This window comes from Chiloscyllium punctatum, chromosome 38, assembly GCF_047496795.1.
Source record: "Chiloscyllium punctatum isolate Juve2018m chromosome 38, sChiPun1.3, whole genome shotgun sequence".
NCBI lineage: Eukaryota > Metazoa > Chordata > Chondrichthyes > Orectolobiformes > Hemiscylliidae > Chiloscyllium > Chiloscyllium punctatum.
In genome coordinates this window covers 19,908,581-19,926,876 of record NC_092776.1, presented here as the reverse complement: position 1 = coordinate 19,926,876, position 18,296 = coordinate 19,908,581, and positions in this window count along the sequence as shown.

Here is an 18,296-nt window from a genome sequence, read left to right as displayed (position 1 = left end):
AATGAAATTTAAGATTCAAATTTTCAGAGTGAGAGAGACCAGTCATTCACAGATGCTGGCTCTTTGAAAGAACTATTTTCCATATTCTTCTGTCTTCATTATCCTGAAAATTAGCCCTCCTCATATCCATACCGGATTGCATTTAAAATGTTTTTTAAACTCTAATTCCACCATTCTTTCAGATTTAAGCTCACTCACTCACCCAAAACTGAGAAGATCTCCTGAATCTCCTATTTATATCTGTCACCACCCCCCCACCAAGGCTCCCTGATTGGGCAAGGTTAACATCCCCAATAAAGAATCTCATAGTCAATGAGAACCACCTGGCCATGGATCCAACCACTATAAGAACTGACTCCAATATTACAGCTGAAGCCTAACCAATGATTTGTGAAAGTTTATCACAGCTTCTTTGTTTATATATATTAATTGCATATGTTTACAGAGCCAAGTATTCCATCAATTTTATTTAACTGTCTCATCTACTCTTCCTAATATATTCAGAAATGTGTGAATATTGGCCACAGACCCCTCTGTGTTGCACCATTAGGCTTAGGAAGCTGTTTACTGCCTGAAAAATACAAGTTCTGAATGATTGCAATTCTAGGCTCTTACATTTGATTCCAAGAAGTGTAACTTCAGCAAATGACAGATCAGACACTACCAGGGAACTGTTTACAACTATCAGGCATTGATTTCAATATTCAGAGAACATGAACCCTTCTACTTAGCTTTCTAACATTTTTAATATTACTTACAAGATGAATCTTCCCATTCACATCTGAATAAAGCTTGATCCTGTGCAAGTAAACCACAGTTTGAGCAAGGCTTTTGAGTACAAATTTGGGTACTGCTTAACAGGATCCCTTCATGTTTTTTCCCATGTGCTACACAGAATCAAATGCTTTGTGTTTTTAAACAAAAGCTTAGAAGTAATACTTGCTTATTAGGTTTGGACTTTCTCATCATGAAACAAAAAGATAGCAACAGTTCAAGAGTTACGCTTTAATTTGCAATTACAATTCCCTGGTATGCAGACAGCTCCATTATATTTACTCTTAAAGCTATGCTGCTCACACAAAAACAAGTTCAGTAGTTCGACCAGTGACAGTCAGCAATGACAGTTTGTAACTAGCAGCGACATAACACAACTTATTTTAAGCTAATTATTACCAAATTTCTTCGATTGTTCCTGTCAGAACCTACAACACTTTAACCTCTCATTTCTTTCCTTTTTTACAATTAATGATGAGCACAACGCATCATAGATGCATAGGTTCATCTCAAGTGACTGCCTGCCACCCCAGTGATCATTACAGTCCTCATTAGTTTGTTCTGTGTGTGTTCATTAAATATAGCTTTAACCTATTTCTTTGTATTAGTTTATTTACTTTCGATGCCTTATACTCAGGTGAGATTTTAACAAGGACAGAGATTGTTGCTGACATTCTCTATGATCATTATGATTTTATCAATATAAATCTGGCCTTTCTTTTAGTAGATTTGTAAACATTTGGGAGCCTTATTGTTATCGATCGTCTATGATCAAGATGTCTCTTGACAAGATAGACCGTGTAAACCATCAGTGAAAACATCATAACAAAAGCAAAATATTGCAGACGCTGGAAATCTGAATGAAACACAAAAAATGTTGAAGAAACTCTGGCAGGACATGTGCAGAGAAAAACAGAGTTAACATTTTGAATCCTTTGACCTTCTTCAGCACTGAAGAGTCAAACTGGACTTAAAATATTAACTCTGTTTCTCTCCCCACAAATGCTGCCAGATCTACTGAGTTTCTCCAGCAATTTCTGTGATTGTACCAAATGCATCAAATTAGGATTTGAACGTTATAAAACTGCTTACTAAATACATTTCTAGCCAAACTGCTCATTAATCATTGAAGCAAATTATTGTAAAGGTTAATGATTAGAAAGCATAATCATACAACAAAGTATTATAGAACATGGAACATTACAGCAGAGTACCAGCCCTTCAGCCGTCAATGTTATGCCGACCTGTGGAACCAATCTGAATCTCATCTAACCCATACTATTCCACTCTCGTCTATATGCCAATCCAATGACCATTTAAATGCCCTTAAAGTTGGTGAGTCTACTACTGTTGTAGGCAGTGCATTCCATGCCCCTACTACTCTCTCTGAGTAAAGAAAATTCCGTTGACAGCTCTCCTATATCTATCACCCCTCAATTTAGAGCTATGTCTCCATATGTTAACCATCACCATCCGAGGAAAAAGGCTCTCACTGTCCACCCTCTCTAACCCTCTGATTATCTTATATGTCTCAATTAAGTCACCTCTCAACCTTCTCTCAAATAAAAACAGCCTCAAGTCCCTCAGCCTTTCCTCATAAGATCTTCCCTCCATACCAGGAAACATCCTAGTAAATCTCCTCTGAACCCTTTCCAAAGCTTTCACATCCTTCTTATAATGCGGTGACCAGAACTATACGCAATACTTTAAGTGCGACCGCACCAGAGTTTTGTACAGCTGCAGCATGACCTCGTGGCTCCGAAACTCAATCCCTCTACCAATAAAAGCTAATACACCATATGCCTTCTTGACAACCCTATCAATCTGGGTGGCAACTTTCAAGGATCTCTGTACCTAGACACCAAGATCTCTCTGCTCATCTACATTACCAAGAATCTTACCATTAGCCCAGTACTCTGCATTTCCGTTGCTCCTTCCAAAATGAATCACCTCACACTTTTCTGCATTAAACTCCATTTGCCACCTCTCAGCCCAGCTCTGCAGCTTATCTATGTCCCTCTGTAACCTGCAACATCCTTCAGCACTATCTACAACTACACTGACCTTAGTCATCTGTAAATTTACTAACCCATCCTTCTGCGCTCTCATCTAGGTCATTTATAAAAATGACAAACAGCAGTGGTCCCAAAACAGACTCTTGCGGTACACCAGTAGTAACTGAACTCCAGGATGGACATTTCCCATTAACCACCATCCTCTGTCTTCTTTCAGCTAGCCAATTTCTGATCCAAACCATAAATCACCCTCAATCCCATGCTTGCGTATTTTGTGCAATAATTTACTGTGGGGAACCTTATCAAATTCCTTACGGAAATCCAAATATACAACATCAACTGTTTTACCATCATCCACCTGTTTGGTCACCTTCTCAAAGAACTCAATAAGGTTTGTGAGGATGACATTTGCACGACTTTCCCTTCGCAAAACTGTGTTGACTATCCCTAATTAACTTATTCCTCTCTAGGTGATTATAAATCTTATCTCTTATAATCTTTTCCAACACTTTACCCACAACCAAAGTAAGGCTCACTGGTCTATAATTACCAGGGTTGTCTCTACTCCCCTTCTTGAACAAGGGAACAACATTTGCTATCCTTCAGTCTTCTGGCACTATTTCTATAGAAAATGACAACATAAAGATCAAAGCCAAAGGCTCTGAAATCTCCTCCCTGGCTTCCCAAAGAATCCTAGGATAAATTCCATCTGCCCTAGGAGACTTATCTTATTTTCACACTTTTCAGAATTGCTAACACCTCCTCCTTGTGAACCTCAATCCCATCTAGTCCACTAGACTGTATCTCAGTATTCTCCTTAACAATATTGTCTTTTTCCAGTATGAATAATGATGAAAAATATTCATTTAGAGCTTCCCCATCTCCTCTGACTCCACGCACAACTTCCCTCTACTATCCTTGATTGGCCCTAATCTTTCTCCAGTCATTTTTTTTCCCTGATATATCCATAAAAAGCTTTAGATTTTCCTTGATCCCACCTGCCAATGACTTCTCATGTCCCCTCCTGGCTCTTCTTAGCTCTCTATTTAAGTCTTTTCTGGCTAATTTGTAACTCTCAAATGCCCTAATTGAGCCTTCGTGTCTCATCCTAACATAAACCTTCCTTTCCCTCTTGACAAGGGATCCAACTTCTTTAGTAAACCACTGCTCCCTCGCTTGACCACTTCCTCCCTGCCTGACAGATACATACTTATCAAGGACACGCAGTAGCTGTTCCTTGAATAAGCTCCACATTTCAATTGTGTCCATCCCCTGCAGTTTCCTTCCCCATCCTATGCATCCTAAATCTTGCCTAAGTGCATCATAATTGCCTTTTCACCTACAATAACTCTTGCCCTGCAGTATATACCTATCCCTTTCTATTGCCATCATTAAAGTGCTCACCCACCTCCAAATCTAACACCTGGCCAGGTTCATTACCCAATACCAAATCCAATATGGCCTCGCCCTTTGTTGGCTTGTCTATATATTATGTCAGGAAACCATCCTGCACACATTGGACCAAACCTGACCCATCTAAATTACTCAAACTATAGTATTTTCAGTCAATATTTGGAAAGTTAAAGTCCCCCATAACAACTATTCTGTTACTCTCGCTCCAATCCAAAATTATCTTTGCTAACCTTTCGTCTATATCTTTGGAACTATTCGGAGGCCTACAGAAACTCCCAACAGGGTGACCTCTCCTTTCCTGTTTCTAACCTCAGCCCATGCTACCTCAGTAGACGAGTCCTCCAACGTCCTTTCTGCTACCATAATACTGTCCTTGACTAACACTGCCACACTTTCCCTTCTTTTACCATCTTCTCTGTTCTTACTGAAACATCTAAATCCTGGAATCTGCAACAACCATTCCAGTCCCTGCTCTATTCATGTGTCCAAAATGGTCACAATATCAAAGTCCATACTGCAAATTCACCAACCTTATTCTGGATGTTCCTGGCGTTGAAGTAGATACACTGCAAACCACCTTCTGCTTGCCATTAAACTCTTGCAACCTTGAAAACATATTTCTGACCTCACTATTCTCAATCTCCTGGACACTGGAAGTACAATTTAGGTTCCCATTCCCCTGCTGAATTAGTTTAAACATTGGCAACCCCCCCAGGATTTTGGTACCCCTTTGGTTCAGGTGTAGACCATTCTGTTTGTGTTGGTCCCACCTATCCCAGAATGAGCCCCAATTATCCAGGTATCCAAAACCTTCCTCTTGCACAATCCCTGTAGCTATGTGTACAACTCCTCTCTCTCCCTATTCCTTGTCTCGCTGGCATGTGGCATGAGCAACAGGCCAGGGATTACAACAGTGTTTTTTCCAGCTCTAAGCTTCCACCCGGGTTCCCTGAATTTCTACCTTAAATCCCTATCCTTTTATCTACCTATGTTGTTAGTACCTATGTGGATCATGACTTGGGACTGCTCTCCCTCCCCCTCAAGGACCCCGAAAATACGATCAGAGACATCATGAACCCTGGCAATTGGGAGGCAACACACCAACCATGAGTCTCTTTCGTTCCCACAGAACCTCCTAGTCCCCTAATTATGGAGTCCCCAATGACTAATGATCTGCTCATCCTTCCCCTTCCCTTCTGAGCAACAGGGACAAACCCTCTGCCAGAGACCAGTACTACATGGCTTACCCCTGGCAAGTCGTTCACCCAACAGTATCCAAAAACTGTACACTTGTTATTGAGGGGAACAGCCACTTTCCGTCTCCCGACTGTAACCCATCTGCCTCTTTCTTGCACCTGAGGTGTGACTACCTCCCTGTAACTCCTCACAGTAACCTCCTCCGCCTTCCAAGTGATCCAAAGTTCACCCAGCTCCAGTTCCCTAACACAGTTTTTGAGGAGCTGGAGTTGGGTGCATTTCCTGCAGATGAAGTCAGCAGGGACACTAGTGGTGGTCTTTGCCTCCCACATTCTGCAGGGGAACATTCAACTGCCCCAACTGCCATTTCCTCTGTTCTAAATTCCCAAAGAGAATATAGAAAAATAAAGAATTAAAAAAATTAGTTATCTTACCAGTCTGGCGCCCTAAACCTTTATTTTTGGTTAGAGGAGGAGGATGGATGGGGGACACTACCTAAGTAGTGTTTCAGGTAACGCAACCACCCAAATATATTACTTCACTTACTCAGCAGTCCTGTGTCCACTCCTGCTCAGCATGCGCTCCACCTGTTCATGAGGTAAGTTTATATAATTTTAAATTTATCTTTCCGGCAGACCCCTGGTCCTCGCTGTCACTCCTCCCACTGCTGCTACTGGCAAAATGGAGACTGCTGACCACACAAGGTAGGTTTGTATAATTTTAAATTTATCTTCTTCGCAGGCCCCTGTCCTCACTGTCACTACTCCCACCGCTGCTGCTACTGGAATAATATTCAGCTCTGTATTTCTGAATCACAAATCCTAAATTTTCAGTTTACGTCATAATGATATGGAGAGTTTGTTATATTCTACCCCATGACAATTCCTGACTGAAAGTCTTACACATTATATTCTTGCGGCTCTTACTAGGGATGAGAAACTAAAACTGTTCCTGTTGTCTCGTCCATAGTTTGTACTGTGTCTAAAGTGGATTTCAACCCTCCAATGAACAAAATTACACTCATTGGACATCAGTTCCAAATTCAGGGGTCTTCTCCCTGGAGTTGTGTGAAGGGTGCTTAAACCCAACCTTTGTGGCTAAAGAGTGGGAATACAGCCACTACACCAGTGTCACTCTGCCCAGATGTATGTACCCTGCTGAATGACAACCCAGAAATTAGGGGTGATGGCTCCTATTTTGATCATCAAACCAGAAGATAGCAGAAAACTTTTTATACATATTATTGTCAATATAGGGCTAATTGTTTCTGTGAAGTGTGTAGTGGGTGAATGGCATGAAAGTGTCATGAATAGCCAAGAGCCAACAGGAAGTGGTTAGAAGGTATAACTTGGCATGGGGTAAATCACATTTTGCACTACCTCTAAAAAGATTCCATCATTCAGGCTACAGTTCATGACACATATGAGGTGCCGTGGACAATGATACTTTGAAAAGGTGGTCCAACTCCATGAATGTTGCTAAGGACTAGGACAAACCTGTCTCCACAATGGAGCTGGCAAGGTCAGGAGTACAATATGTGATCTCACGACTTGAACTTCCAGCGTGCGGACTTGAACTTGCCTGCACCCTTAACACTCCCTGAAGAAAATTAGAAACTCCAACCAATTAAGTCAGGATTCCTAGAATCAGGTGCTAGTTGCAAAAAATTCACTCCCCAAAGTTAGTCTCCTTGACTCCTCGAAAATCCAGAGTCATATACTCATCACTACATCCTGGGATTCAAACCTCTGGCTCAGAGGCAAAAATGCTACCATGAGCTCACTTCAATAGCTTATTACTGTAAGCTACAAGCGCCCTCAAACTCAGCCAACAAGTTTTTTCTGATATATATTTCATGTATAATAGGGCTGTATATATGGGAGTAGAGACAACTGCTTTCTGTGTATCATTGTTGAGTTTTGAGGATGGACTACTCTGGGTTATGGTACAGAAAGGGGTTAACTCTGTGAATGGTGTATATACTGATCATGAACTACTGCAGCATTACCTCAGGCTTCCTCCTCTTCAATGTTCTTGCATCCTGTCATAGTCTTGCATTAATTTCTCTTGTATTAATTGGGAGCCCTGCAACATGCTTTTAAGAAGCAGTGAGTCTTCCATGGATTCACGGACTCAAAAACAGAAGTCCCAAATGCCACAAGCTTCTGTCCAAACAGAGATGGGAATTCTGCAGGCTGGCAGTGGTACTGGTTGAGACTGTTGCTGATGTGACAGCCAACTAAGACTTAGGATCTTTGCTGGAATCCACAGGTTGAGGACGGTAGGAGGAAGGTTGTGAAGTGGGGACGGAGTCAGGCGGTCAGCAGTGGGGGTGATCTTAGCAGTGGCCACGAGCCTTAGATAGGCAAGGTTGGGGAAAAAAACAGTTCTTTAAAGTCTTAGTGCTGTTCTGTGTTTACACAGTGGGTATGGCTCCGATGGGCACTGAAGATAAGGGGCTTCCTAGTGGTCTAGTACCTAGGGTGCACCTCCACAAAGTAGCAGGGGTAACAGATGGCTGGTTTGAAGAGGAGAATTTTAAAGACGGAATCTATTTAGCTTCTCACTTTTGAGGGTTATCGAAGTACTGGTCACTCTAAAGGGGCATTTGTAAGTTATATGATACCAACGCTGAGGAATGTAACCATCACTTTCAATTATTTCAGTCTTTTTTTTTTATAATTTGTCTCTTTTCTTTTTAAGGTTGGGCTGTGAGAAACAGGGTAAGGTACATTTGTAGTTTAATGAATTGTACATGAAAGCATAAGTTATCATCACATTTATTAAATTTAACCAGTACATGCAAGTTGTCATTCTTAATAATGGATTATTCTGAAGTGCAACTTGATGAAATTTGAACACAATGCCCCACATAAATGTGTCATAAACAGCATAGCTCCTTAGCACCTTACAGAATCCTAAACTGCTGAGCCAAGGAAAAGCTGAGCACTACAGGATTCAATGTGAAATGTCACTGACTTTGTAGCCTTTACTGGATCTAACTAATTGCCTTTGTCTGTTTCTAATTTTTAAAAACGTCTCCCTCTGTGTATGGTACAGCCAAGAAAGTACCAGTGATTTCTCACTACAGAGGGCTGGAGGTGTTTAGTAATAGCCAAAGTTGGCAATGAGTTTTATAGAATTTTCATAGAAATTACACACACGTTTCTGTATATGTGGAGACAACATCACTTAGTTTATTAGATTTAGAGTTCTAGAGGGCATAGGTTTAGGGTGAGAAGGGAAAGACATAAAAGAGACCTAAGGGGCAACTTTTTCACGCAGAGGGTGGTACGTGTATGGAATTAGCTGCCAGAGGATGTGGTGGAGGCTGGTACAATTGGAACATTTAAGAGGCATTTGGATGGGTACATGAATAGGAAGGATTTGGAGGGATATGGGCCGGGTGCTGGCAGATGGGATTAGATTGGGTTGGGATAGCTGGTCGGCATGGATGGGTTGGACCGAAGGGTCTGTTTCCATGCTGTACATCTCTATGACTCTATGATAAGTACTGAATTACAGGAATCCAGTAAAAAGTGTATAATTTCGCCACACATGGCACCATTTTAGGTACCAAAGTACCCAAATACGAAAAAACTTAGCTACAAAGTAGTAAAATAAATAAGAGTTAAAAAATTAAGCATTATTTCGTAGAAAGCAGAAAAATAAAGAAATAGGTAATATTTTACATTGACATCTTTTGTAGTTTAAACGAGGAAAATAAGGGAATAAGCTAAAAGTTCAACAGTCTTTGATGACTCCTCCACTTCCTCACTCTCCAGGAGAGCTTAGCTGTCTGTTCTCGAACCAGCCACCACACATACCGTTGCTGCTACTGACACTGCTGCTTCTCCAATCTTGCCAGTGCCTCGGTGCCTTAACCATTTATCATTGTTGTACTTTTAAAATAATAGATTTTAGTGTAAGAGTTTTTTTTGTGATCAATTCTATAAAAGAATTGTCAAAAACTTTTAGTCAATGCCAGTGGAGAGAAGAAGTAAGGTTTATTGACAGCATTTCAGAGGATAGGACTCAGATAGCACAGCTTTAGCCTGCTAGGGTGAGGTGAAAGTTGGAAAGGCTACAGGAAGCTGGAGGCTACAGTTTCCTCCAGAGAAGACATCTAGCTGGGAAAATTGCTACTTTTGGTGGAGCAAGACCATTGCAGATTTAGGATTGTAATAGATCAGGAGATGGGAGTTAATGTAAGCCAGCAGAATGGGATGATGGGTAAGAGCAATTACGAAGGACAGAACATGGGACAGCAGTGGTTTGGTCAAGGTGAAAGTCATGAAGGATTGCAGGTCAATAAGGAGAGCACTGAAGTAACTAAGTCCATGGATAGCAACGACAAGTAAAAAAGTTTCATTCGAAAATTTGGGGCTGAGTAGATAATGTTGTAGAAAAGATAAGGAGAAATCTTCGCTACAGATTAGATATAGGATTTGAAAATAAACTGAGCAGAAAAATTGCGCACAATCTGTTTCAGAATGAGGGAGTGGCCAGAGGGATGGAGTTATTGTCAAGGGAGCAGGGATTGTGACAGATATGCTGAGCTGGAGTAAGTTATGTCAACCAAAGGTTTAATTCAAAACTCGCAGATGTGCATCTGGGAAATACAAAAAGGTACACAGTAGGGACAGTGGAATGTCCACTTAATTCTGTCAAGAAAGATCACATAACTCAAGAATAACTAAATTATAAATGATCTATCAAGGTGCTTCTGATGAGCGGAATGCAGAAGTTGCTCAAAATCATTTCAGAAACACTCTCTATATCCACCAGAGAGAGGAAGCTTTCAGTCATAATTCAAAAGTGGATTGGCACCCAAGCCCAAGAGTTGAAAGGAGAGTTTGCTAAACTACTAGTTCATATAATCCTTTTGAGTGCAGTATTGATTGAATGTGAGATGCAATTAGACACAGTCCTGAAGGCATTCACTAAAATTGATTTCACTTTTGAAATGAAACGAAAGAACTTAGACTTACATTGTGCCTTTCTTTTCTCAGGATGTCAGAAAATGTTTTGCAGCTGATGATGGACCTATGAAGCATAGTCAGTTTGTAATTTTGGGACATGCAGCAAAGCAATGAGATACACGGCCGACTAATCTGTTCTTAGTGATGTCGATTAAGGGATTGGCCAAATATAAATCTGTTACAATAAAATATTAGAATATGGAATGTAGCAAATAGTATTTCTTTTAGAGAAGGTTTACAAGGCTATTCACAGCAATCCTGCAACTGTTGAGGTGGAGGTAGAGATATAAGACAGAGAGGGCATTAAGCCAGATCTGGAACAGGGGCAAGCCAGAGAATGAAATAATGGCAGATGAGGGAGCGATATGCGATGAGAAGCAGCCTCCTAAATAGAGTATGAGGCTTGAGGTAGCGTTAGCCATCTCTACATCAGTATCTACAAAGGAACGTGCAGTTTTATACAGGTAACATTATTGTTATTTAATTCCTCAGAATGCAAAATAATCCATTTAATTAAAAACATTTGAAACTTAACTAGATTTGATCTGGATTAGGTTGGACTGTATACACTATAGCTGTTTCTCAAATAATTTGTTTTGCTGCATTATAATGAGGAACACCTGGGAAAAATTAAAAGATTTTTATAATAGGATTGGCCGTTTTAAAGAAATGATAGGCAGAATTTGATAGGGGTATGAGCAACGTGGGCGATGATTAGATTTGTGGCTAAATTGGATTAGACATATAACAAGAGCCATCTCAACATCAGGAGCATCTTGAAGACATTTTTAATAAATCTGTTCAGGAATATAATGGCACATCTCTGGAGCAGATGGGACTTGAACCTGGCCCTCCTGGTTCACAGGTAGGATCTCTTCCACTGTGTCACAACAGAGGGAATGATTGCACCCACCTGGTGGGAGCTGGATATGTCTTGACCCACCAATGTGAGTATGTTTAAAGGAAAATAACATTATGTACAGACCCATGCAATGGACAGGACACAGCCTGCAGAGTCACTCATCCCTGGCCACCCTAATGTGATGGATCCCTCTGTTGTGCACTTTCCTGTCCCCAGATATCACTGACCACACCATTCACACCAACAGTTTTGGACACAGAGGCTGGGAAAGAATGGGGATATTGTAAAATGAGGGTCAATGGTCGGCCTATACATACTTTGTTCATTTTGTTTGCAGACGTTGCAGCAGCCTCTCAACACAGACATCAAGCCATGATCGATCCTGTGTAGATCTGAGGTTACAGATGGAACAATGACATTCAGGGCTACACAGAGAAGCCAACAACCAGAAGTAAGTTCAAAACTGTGACATGTATTAAACAATGTCAAATCATGGACAGTATATCGTTGCCCATACCACGGAAGTGCTCTCAATAAGTATTCTTCCTTCTCTCCCTCCTACTACATCGAGCAATTTTGGAATGCCAATGTTCATCCAGGGTGTACAGTGGCCTTTCAGAGATGGCATGGGTGAAAGGGATGTCAGTTATTCAGCAGACACCCGCTGAGTGGTGACATGTTCTGGTGTAATATGCATGGTCAGGTGGGTGTAGAATTGGACCTGGCACTGCAGCTAGATGGAGGGAGCCTGCTCAGCAATGGAGAGTGTTGACAAAGGAGGTTTGCTCAGGTAATCCTGGGGCATGTTTGTATCTGAAAGGGCCAGACGCACTGAGTGTCTTCTTGCCAGAGGTCAGAGGTCACTCCTCAGCACGGTCTTCCAAAGGTAGGAGGGGGAAAGCAGGATACAGATGAAAGCCTGGTCACCTCCAGAGAGTGGGAGGCATCTGATGGGGCTGTGTGTGTGGTTGCATCCTGGTATGACCCTGTTTCTTCATGAGTAAGGAGCATCTGGAGTGCGTGCCAGGTTCCTTCTTCCCCTTGTCCAACATGTGGGCAGCACGGTGGCACAGTGGTTAGCACTGCTGCCTCACAGCGCCAGAGACCCGGGTTCAATTCCCGCCTCAGGCGACTGACTGTGTGGAGTTTGCACGTTCTCCCCGTGTCTGCGTGGGTTTCCTCCGGGTGCTCCGGTTTCCTCCCACACTCCAAAGATGTGCAGGTCAGGTGAATTGGCCATGCTAAATTGCCTGTAGTGTTAGGTAAGGAGTAGATAAGGATGTAGGGGTAAGGGTGGGTTACGCTTCGGCAGGGCGGTGTGGACTTGTTGGGCCGAAGGGCCTGTTTCCACACTGTAAGTAATCTAATCTAAAAAATGCTTTCTGTCCTCAGGACCAATGGGTGGGATGATGGAGTGTAGCTTCTGGCAAGGAGGGCCATTGAGCCCCACATTCCTGTGTGCTGCTCCTGTTCCTCTCTGCACATGCGGATAAATTCCCTGTTTCCCAACACCACAGGGGCCTCTCCTGTCTGGGGCTGAGCAGGAGTCTGGTCTCTGACAGTCCTCCAAGTGCCATTGGCCTGGGGCATTTCTTCCTCAGCCAGCTGCAGACCTGTCGCAGTGAGGTGCTCACCAGATGGTGCTTAAAGTTCCCACTGAGATGTCAGCTAATGCGGGGGTGCAGGAGGAAGGATTGCTGCTGCTTCCTCTGAGGCCTCCATACTTTAGTCTTGGGTGGTCAAGGAAGTGGCCTCTAACAGAGCTGGCCATTTAACTGCAGGAGTTGGTGGAGATGTTGGCGGTACCTGAAAAAGAAAGAAGAGAAAAGGAATCGCAATATTTGGCAAAGGTTATTGCGAGGATTGTAGTGATGCGTGAGACTTACCTAGTTGGCAGGACATGGGCGTTTGACACTCCTGCAGGAGACAAGACCTCACAGTCTTGTCTCACGAGGGCCAGGTTTCTCTCCTCATAGGGGATAAGGAAGATAATGTTGGGCACCACTCTATTAGAATGGGCTCTCTCTACCCTGTAGTGGGCCATTTTCTCCTTTAATGAGAGAAGGGGTAGAATCGAGGTGAGATGAAAGTGGGTAACACTGCTGTTAGTGCTGGTGCAGATGCTCTAAAGATGGTGACATGTTCAGGTAGACTCCAAAGAGGCCATGCAATATTAGTTGAGGGTGGGGCTGGGAATGCAGTTGAGTTGGGTGACTGTGAATGAAGGAAGATGTTGCAGTCAATGATGAGACTGGTAGAGCATGAGCCTTGATGGGAGGTGGGTACAGTATTAGTGTGGCTGAGATGTAGCAGAGAGGAATTAGCTTGGCACTGCATTGACCCTCTTTGGACAAAGGTGGCTGTTTTTCCAGACCATGGAGACCGCCCTGTCTCAGGTGGCAACCCCTGACCATGATGCCAGGGTCTGACAGTGTGGTGTCCACTGCCGGTCCTCCAGAAAGATGAATCCTCTCCTTTGCACCATCCGCTCAACCTCCAGGTCCCTGTCAGAGAATGATGTTGCTATCTTCCCATAACCAGGGCAACTTCAGAATGCCAGTGCTCATTGGGTCACATAGTGCTCTTTTAAAGTTGGCGCAGGTGTCAGGAATCCAATCTTTTGGCAGTTGTCCACTGCAAGGCAAGTTGTTCTGGGTCTTGCACACAGTAAGTCAGGGCTGGAATTGGATGTGAGGTATGCCATAGGGATGCGGTAGAACATTAATGAAGCAAAGTTGCGAGGATAGGTGAGAAATCAAGATAGGCCTTGTGGCAGAAATCCCTCCAAAGACTTAATGCAACTCAAATGTAGTCAAAAATGTAAGATTTGGCCCAATGTAACTTATTTGACCAGACTAAAATACTGAGACTTAATCAATTAAAACAATACAGAGACACTTAAGAATAAAATCAGTAGACATTCTTAAACTTTACTTTCATTTGGATTTATTTTAGGTACGTAGCTATTCTGTAAAGTAAATTCGGTTACATATTAATTGATATATTTACATCAAATTTCTTGCTTTCTGCATTTGGCTGAATTCAGTAAAATTGTTCAGTGCTGAATAATTGAAAACCCATCAATAAGAACAAATCAGTGCTCATGTTCAGGACTGATAAATTGAGCCCAGAATGATTCCACTGAATTAGTATTTTGGATTTATTTCATGTATATTGGGCTTGTTGTCTGGACTGACACAGTCTAGAATAAAACTATATCCTTAAATTGCATTGTGCAGGTTCGATAAGGTCAGATATGCTTCCTTCACTAGCCTATGTGATGTCAGTAAAGTTTATGGGAAAACACAGGCCTCCAAAGCTATTTAGTAGCCTGCCGAACATAAATAATGTCTCTGTTCACTGCACTGTTAATGGAAAAAAAATGTGCATAGAGCATGGTCATCCCAAGGGGTGGGTTGATTGAACTTGGCCTTTTGGCCTTACGTAAGGGTAAACGATGTTAAACATGCAGCTAGGGACAGTACAATGCGGCTGCAAGGGATATCTTGTTACAGTAATTTCTAATCATGGTGACTATCAACAAGGCCTATGAAGAAAACATGCCCAAGATCTATTATGTTATTTGTCAGTGCATTGCAGCAATATTCACTCTAGTTGTTCTTGGGGTCAATTAAAGTTGTTACTTTTGTCTAGCTGGGATTAAGCACATCATAAATACAATCGTGAACTCAGATTCCCTGCTGAACTAATGAAGGTACAGGAGTGAATGGATTCAGGCTATAGTAAACTAATAATCCAGGGGATAGAATGTATATCTGACGCATGGTGGTCTAGTGGCAGCATTCAGTTCAGTTCCCGGTGACCGAGGGAAACAATCTCCTCTTGTTAATGCTCTGACTGGTCTCCAATTCAAAAAAGCCATAAATAATTTCATCCCAGATTTGGATGATTTATCAGATTTACTAAGAATTCTAGTTTAAATCTGTAGTGGGGTAAAATGATGGCTTAACTGTTTTGCTAAGATTACAAAAAGTCACATTGTTGGGACTAAAATGAGGAAGAAGGGATAAATTAATTCAAGAACTAGTTGGTATTACAAGTTGTAAACTGCAACTAGTTGTAGGCTGCAAGAGGAAGGAAAGATTGTGTGCAGTTCCACAGTCTTGGGATCTCAGGAATGAATGAGTTAGAGTAGATAGGAAAGGAATTATAATTTCAAGACAATGCAGATTGAAGGAAAGGAATATTGGTTCAATCAAATATGCAACATATGTTGTCCTAATACAAACATTGTTGTGTATGAACTCTGCAGTGACATTGAACGTACACAGTTGTGAGGGCACTCTGGGTTCACCAAGCAGTTCACAAAGATTTCCAGTGAAATGTTAACCTAACTGGAATTTGAGATGTGCATTTAGCCTCAATGAAAACTCCAGTCTTATTATGAGCACATGACATTATTACCCTTAGTACTGTAAGTGAGGTCTAAACATAACAAATGTTACCAACAGCATTGTAAATTGAATTCTGTCAATGCATTTAAAAAATACTGCTCTTAATGCCATAGCTTGGAAAAGTTTCTTCATTAAAGAGGTTAAAGGTTGTTTGGAAGAGAACATGAAAACAGAGATCAGAAACTTATACCAACAGATATCCATTCCCATGGTAATTGGAAATAATTAAAACCAAGAACTGGGAACTTAAAAAGTAATGAGCTTTACTCCATGCAGTACTTTTGCATTTCTGATTACAAAAACATATGCTTGGTCTAATGTTTGGTTCAATTAATTCCCCTCCCCCCCACACCCCCTTTTAAACAACTCAAATATATGGCCCATAGTGGACTTTTATAGTAATTGAAAGCGACAGCAATAAAAAATAATTAGGCTTTATCATTCTTTCTGTTCAATGTTTTTCACAGATTCGTTGTGGAATTTGTTGCCTTTGATTTCCCTTCTCTGCAATCAAAATGGATCCAGGGGAATTGTGCAGTTTGATGCTAAGACATGAGTAAGTCTTTGTTGTCTTTGACAGCATTTTAAGAAAGGGAGGATTAAAATAACATGTCTGCACTAAACATCAGTAGTCAGTTCACCTGTGAAATAATGTGATGGCTGTCTTTTGCTTTCTGAGTATGGAGAAGGTGATCATAGTTTTCACCCAGCTGCCTTGCAATAATGTTGGTTACATCGTTCACAAACCAATACTCGTGTGTCATCTGTTGTTCTGTTGCTGGTCTAGTTGCAGGTAGGTTTTGGTATTAGAAAAGGTGGGGAGGGGAAAGCTTTTAAATACAATCCACTTTCATATAAAAAGTTGAGCGCTCCACCTAATTTAGTTTGCTGCACTTTGCAGACCCTAAAGAGCTGTCACCGCACAGGGTTTCATTGCTTGCACCTGCTAAAACATTTGTGGTATTTGAAAGCGAGTGAAACACATTTGCTTTTCATTTTATCAGGCTTCAAAAATCTTTTGAAGTGTTTAATAGCAGGCCAGAAAGATTTTTTGCCTCTTAATCATTTACTTGTAGGGCACATTCTGCACTGGTAGCCTGTCATGCAGAAAACGAGGTTAGACCGTTTTTATTAAGTGCTGCATGCCAAGTCAGTGTTCATTAGAGGTGTTTTAAAAGCTTCAATGTTGTTATTTATGAGGAATACAGAAAATGTTTGGCACTTTCAAAAAAAAGCATAAGGTAAATAAATAACAAGGATTTCTCAATATCTACACATTCTGATTAAGGGGTGGGTTATTAGGGAAGTTAAAAAAAAACTGTTTTCTATTTAAAGCAAATAAATTACACCTGTTTTCCTGGCATTGGCTGGTACGGTTACCCACTATTTTAATCAAATTATTGCATTTGTTCTTCTGCATATTTCTCTCCTACATGACCTCAAACTTCCCGTGAACCACAGGCTGAACAAAGGCCGCCCACTGTCTTTGCAGTAAATCTGTTGTCTCCCTCTTAGGCCCTCAACCTGGGATCATAGATCACCCTGTAACCCAGCTTGCTTCAATTTACTCAATTAACTCTGGTAAAGTCCTTGTAACTTTTGCAGATGTTTCTTTATTATTAGGGCCTATAGTGTACATGTGAGATCATAAGCCTGAGGTTACAGCAAGGTTGGGGGGGGGAGGGTAACAACTGTGCGGCCCAGCGATTCCTTCCCTCAGGGGTTAAAAAGTTGCTTTTAAATGTATTAGATGTGATCTCTTGGTAAAGCAGAAAAAGACAAGATGCTATCAGAATCAGGAACAGCTTGTGTAGAATAACTATTTCACATCTATGTGAGATAATGTTTTGATTAACAGATGTTTAATTGACCCATCCATCATGAAAAGAACTTGCCTAGAAGTCACAATGGATAAGTAAATTATTAGCAACCCTGCAGGTGTTGGACTTCCAGCTCTATTACTCTTCTGCAATGGATCTTCTGAAGATTCTGTGTGTATCAGTGATTTATATCCAGTAGTGAATCTACAGTAACCAGACATGGTTTGTTCAATTTTTTTCTACAAACACACTTAATGGAACAAAGCTCCTTGAGATGCTCACTTATTGACTTGAGACCTGTAGGATGAGTGTCCTTCAGCAGGATGCAGTATTTTTTACTCCAGTTTTGGCCGTTTAATAAATGAAAATTGGTAAACTTGCAGCTGAGTCTTGAATCAATTTAAAAACAGTTATAATTCAATATTTTAGGAGGGAGAGCTCTAATAAGACATTTTCTTTACCTGTGAGATACCAATCACAGAATGGAAGAAAGGAACAATAACCAATAACAACAAATTCTCAGCTGCCCCGAGGGCATGGATTTGTTGACGGCAGTAATTGTAAGCAACATTATATGATCCCATAAATTTTTGCTTCTCTGTCATTCATTTACACTTTTCTATACTGTACTCTGCAAAGTTCTTACCAAAGGTTTTAACTAAATAGTTTCTTCTGAATTGTGTGTCCATTTCTTTATATCTAATAAAGATTAACATTGCAAAATGTTGTTAGCATCCATGTAAATATCAATACATGTTTTTCCTTCTATTGAAAAACTACACATATTAACAGAATGCTAGTAGCAGTTGACAGTGGTC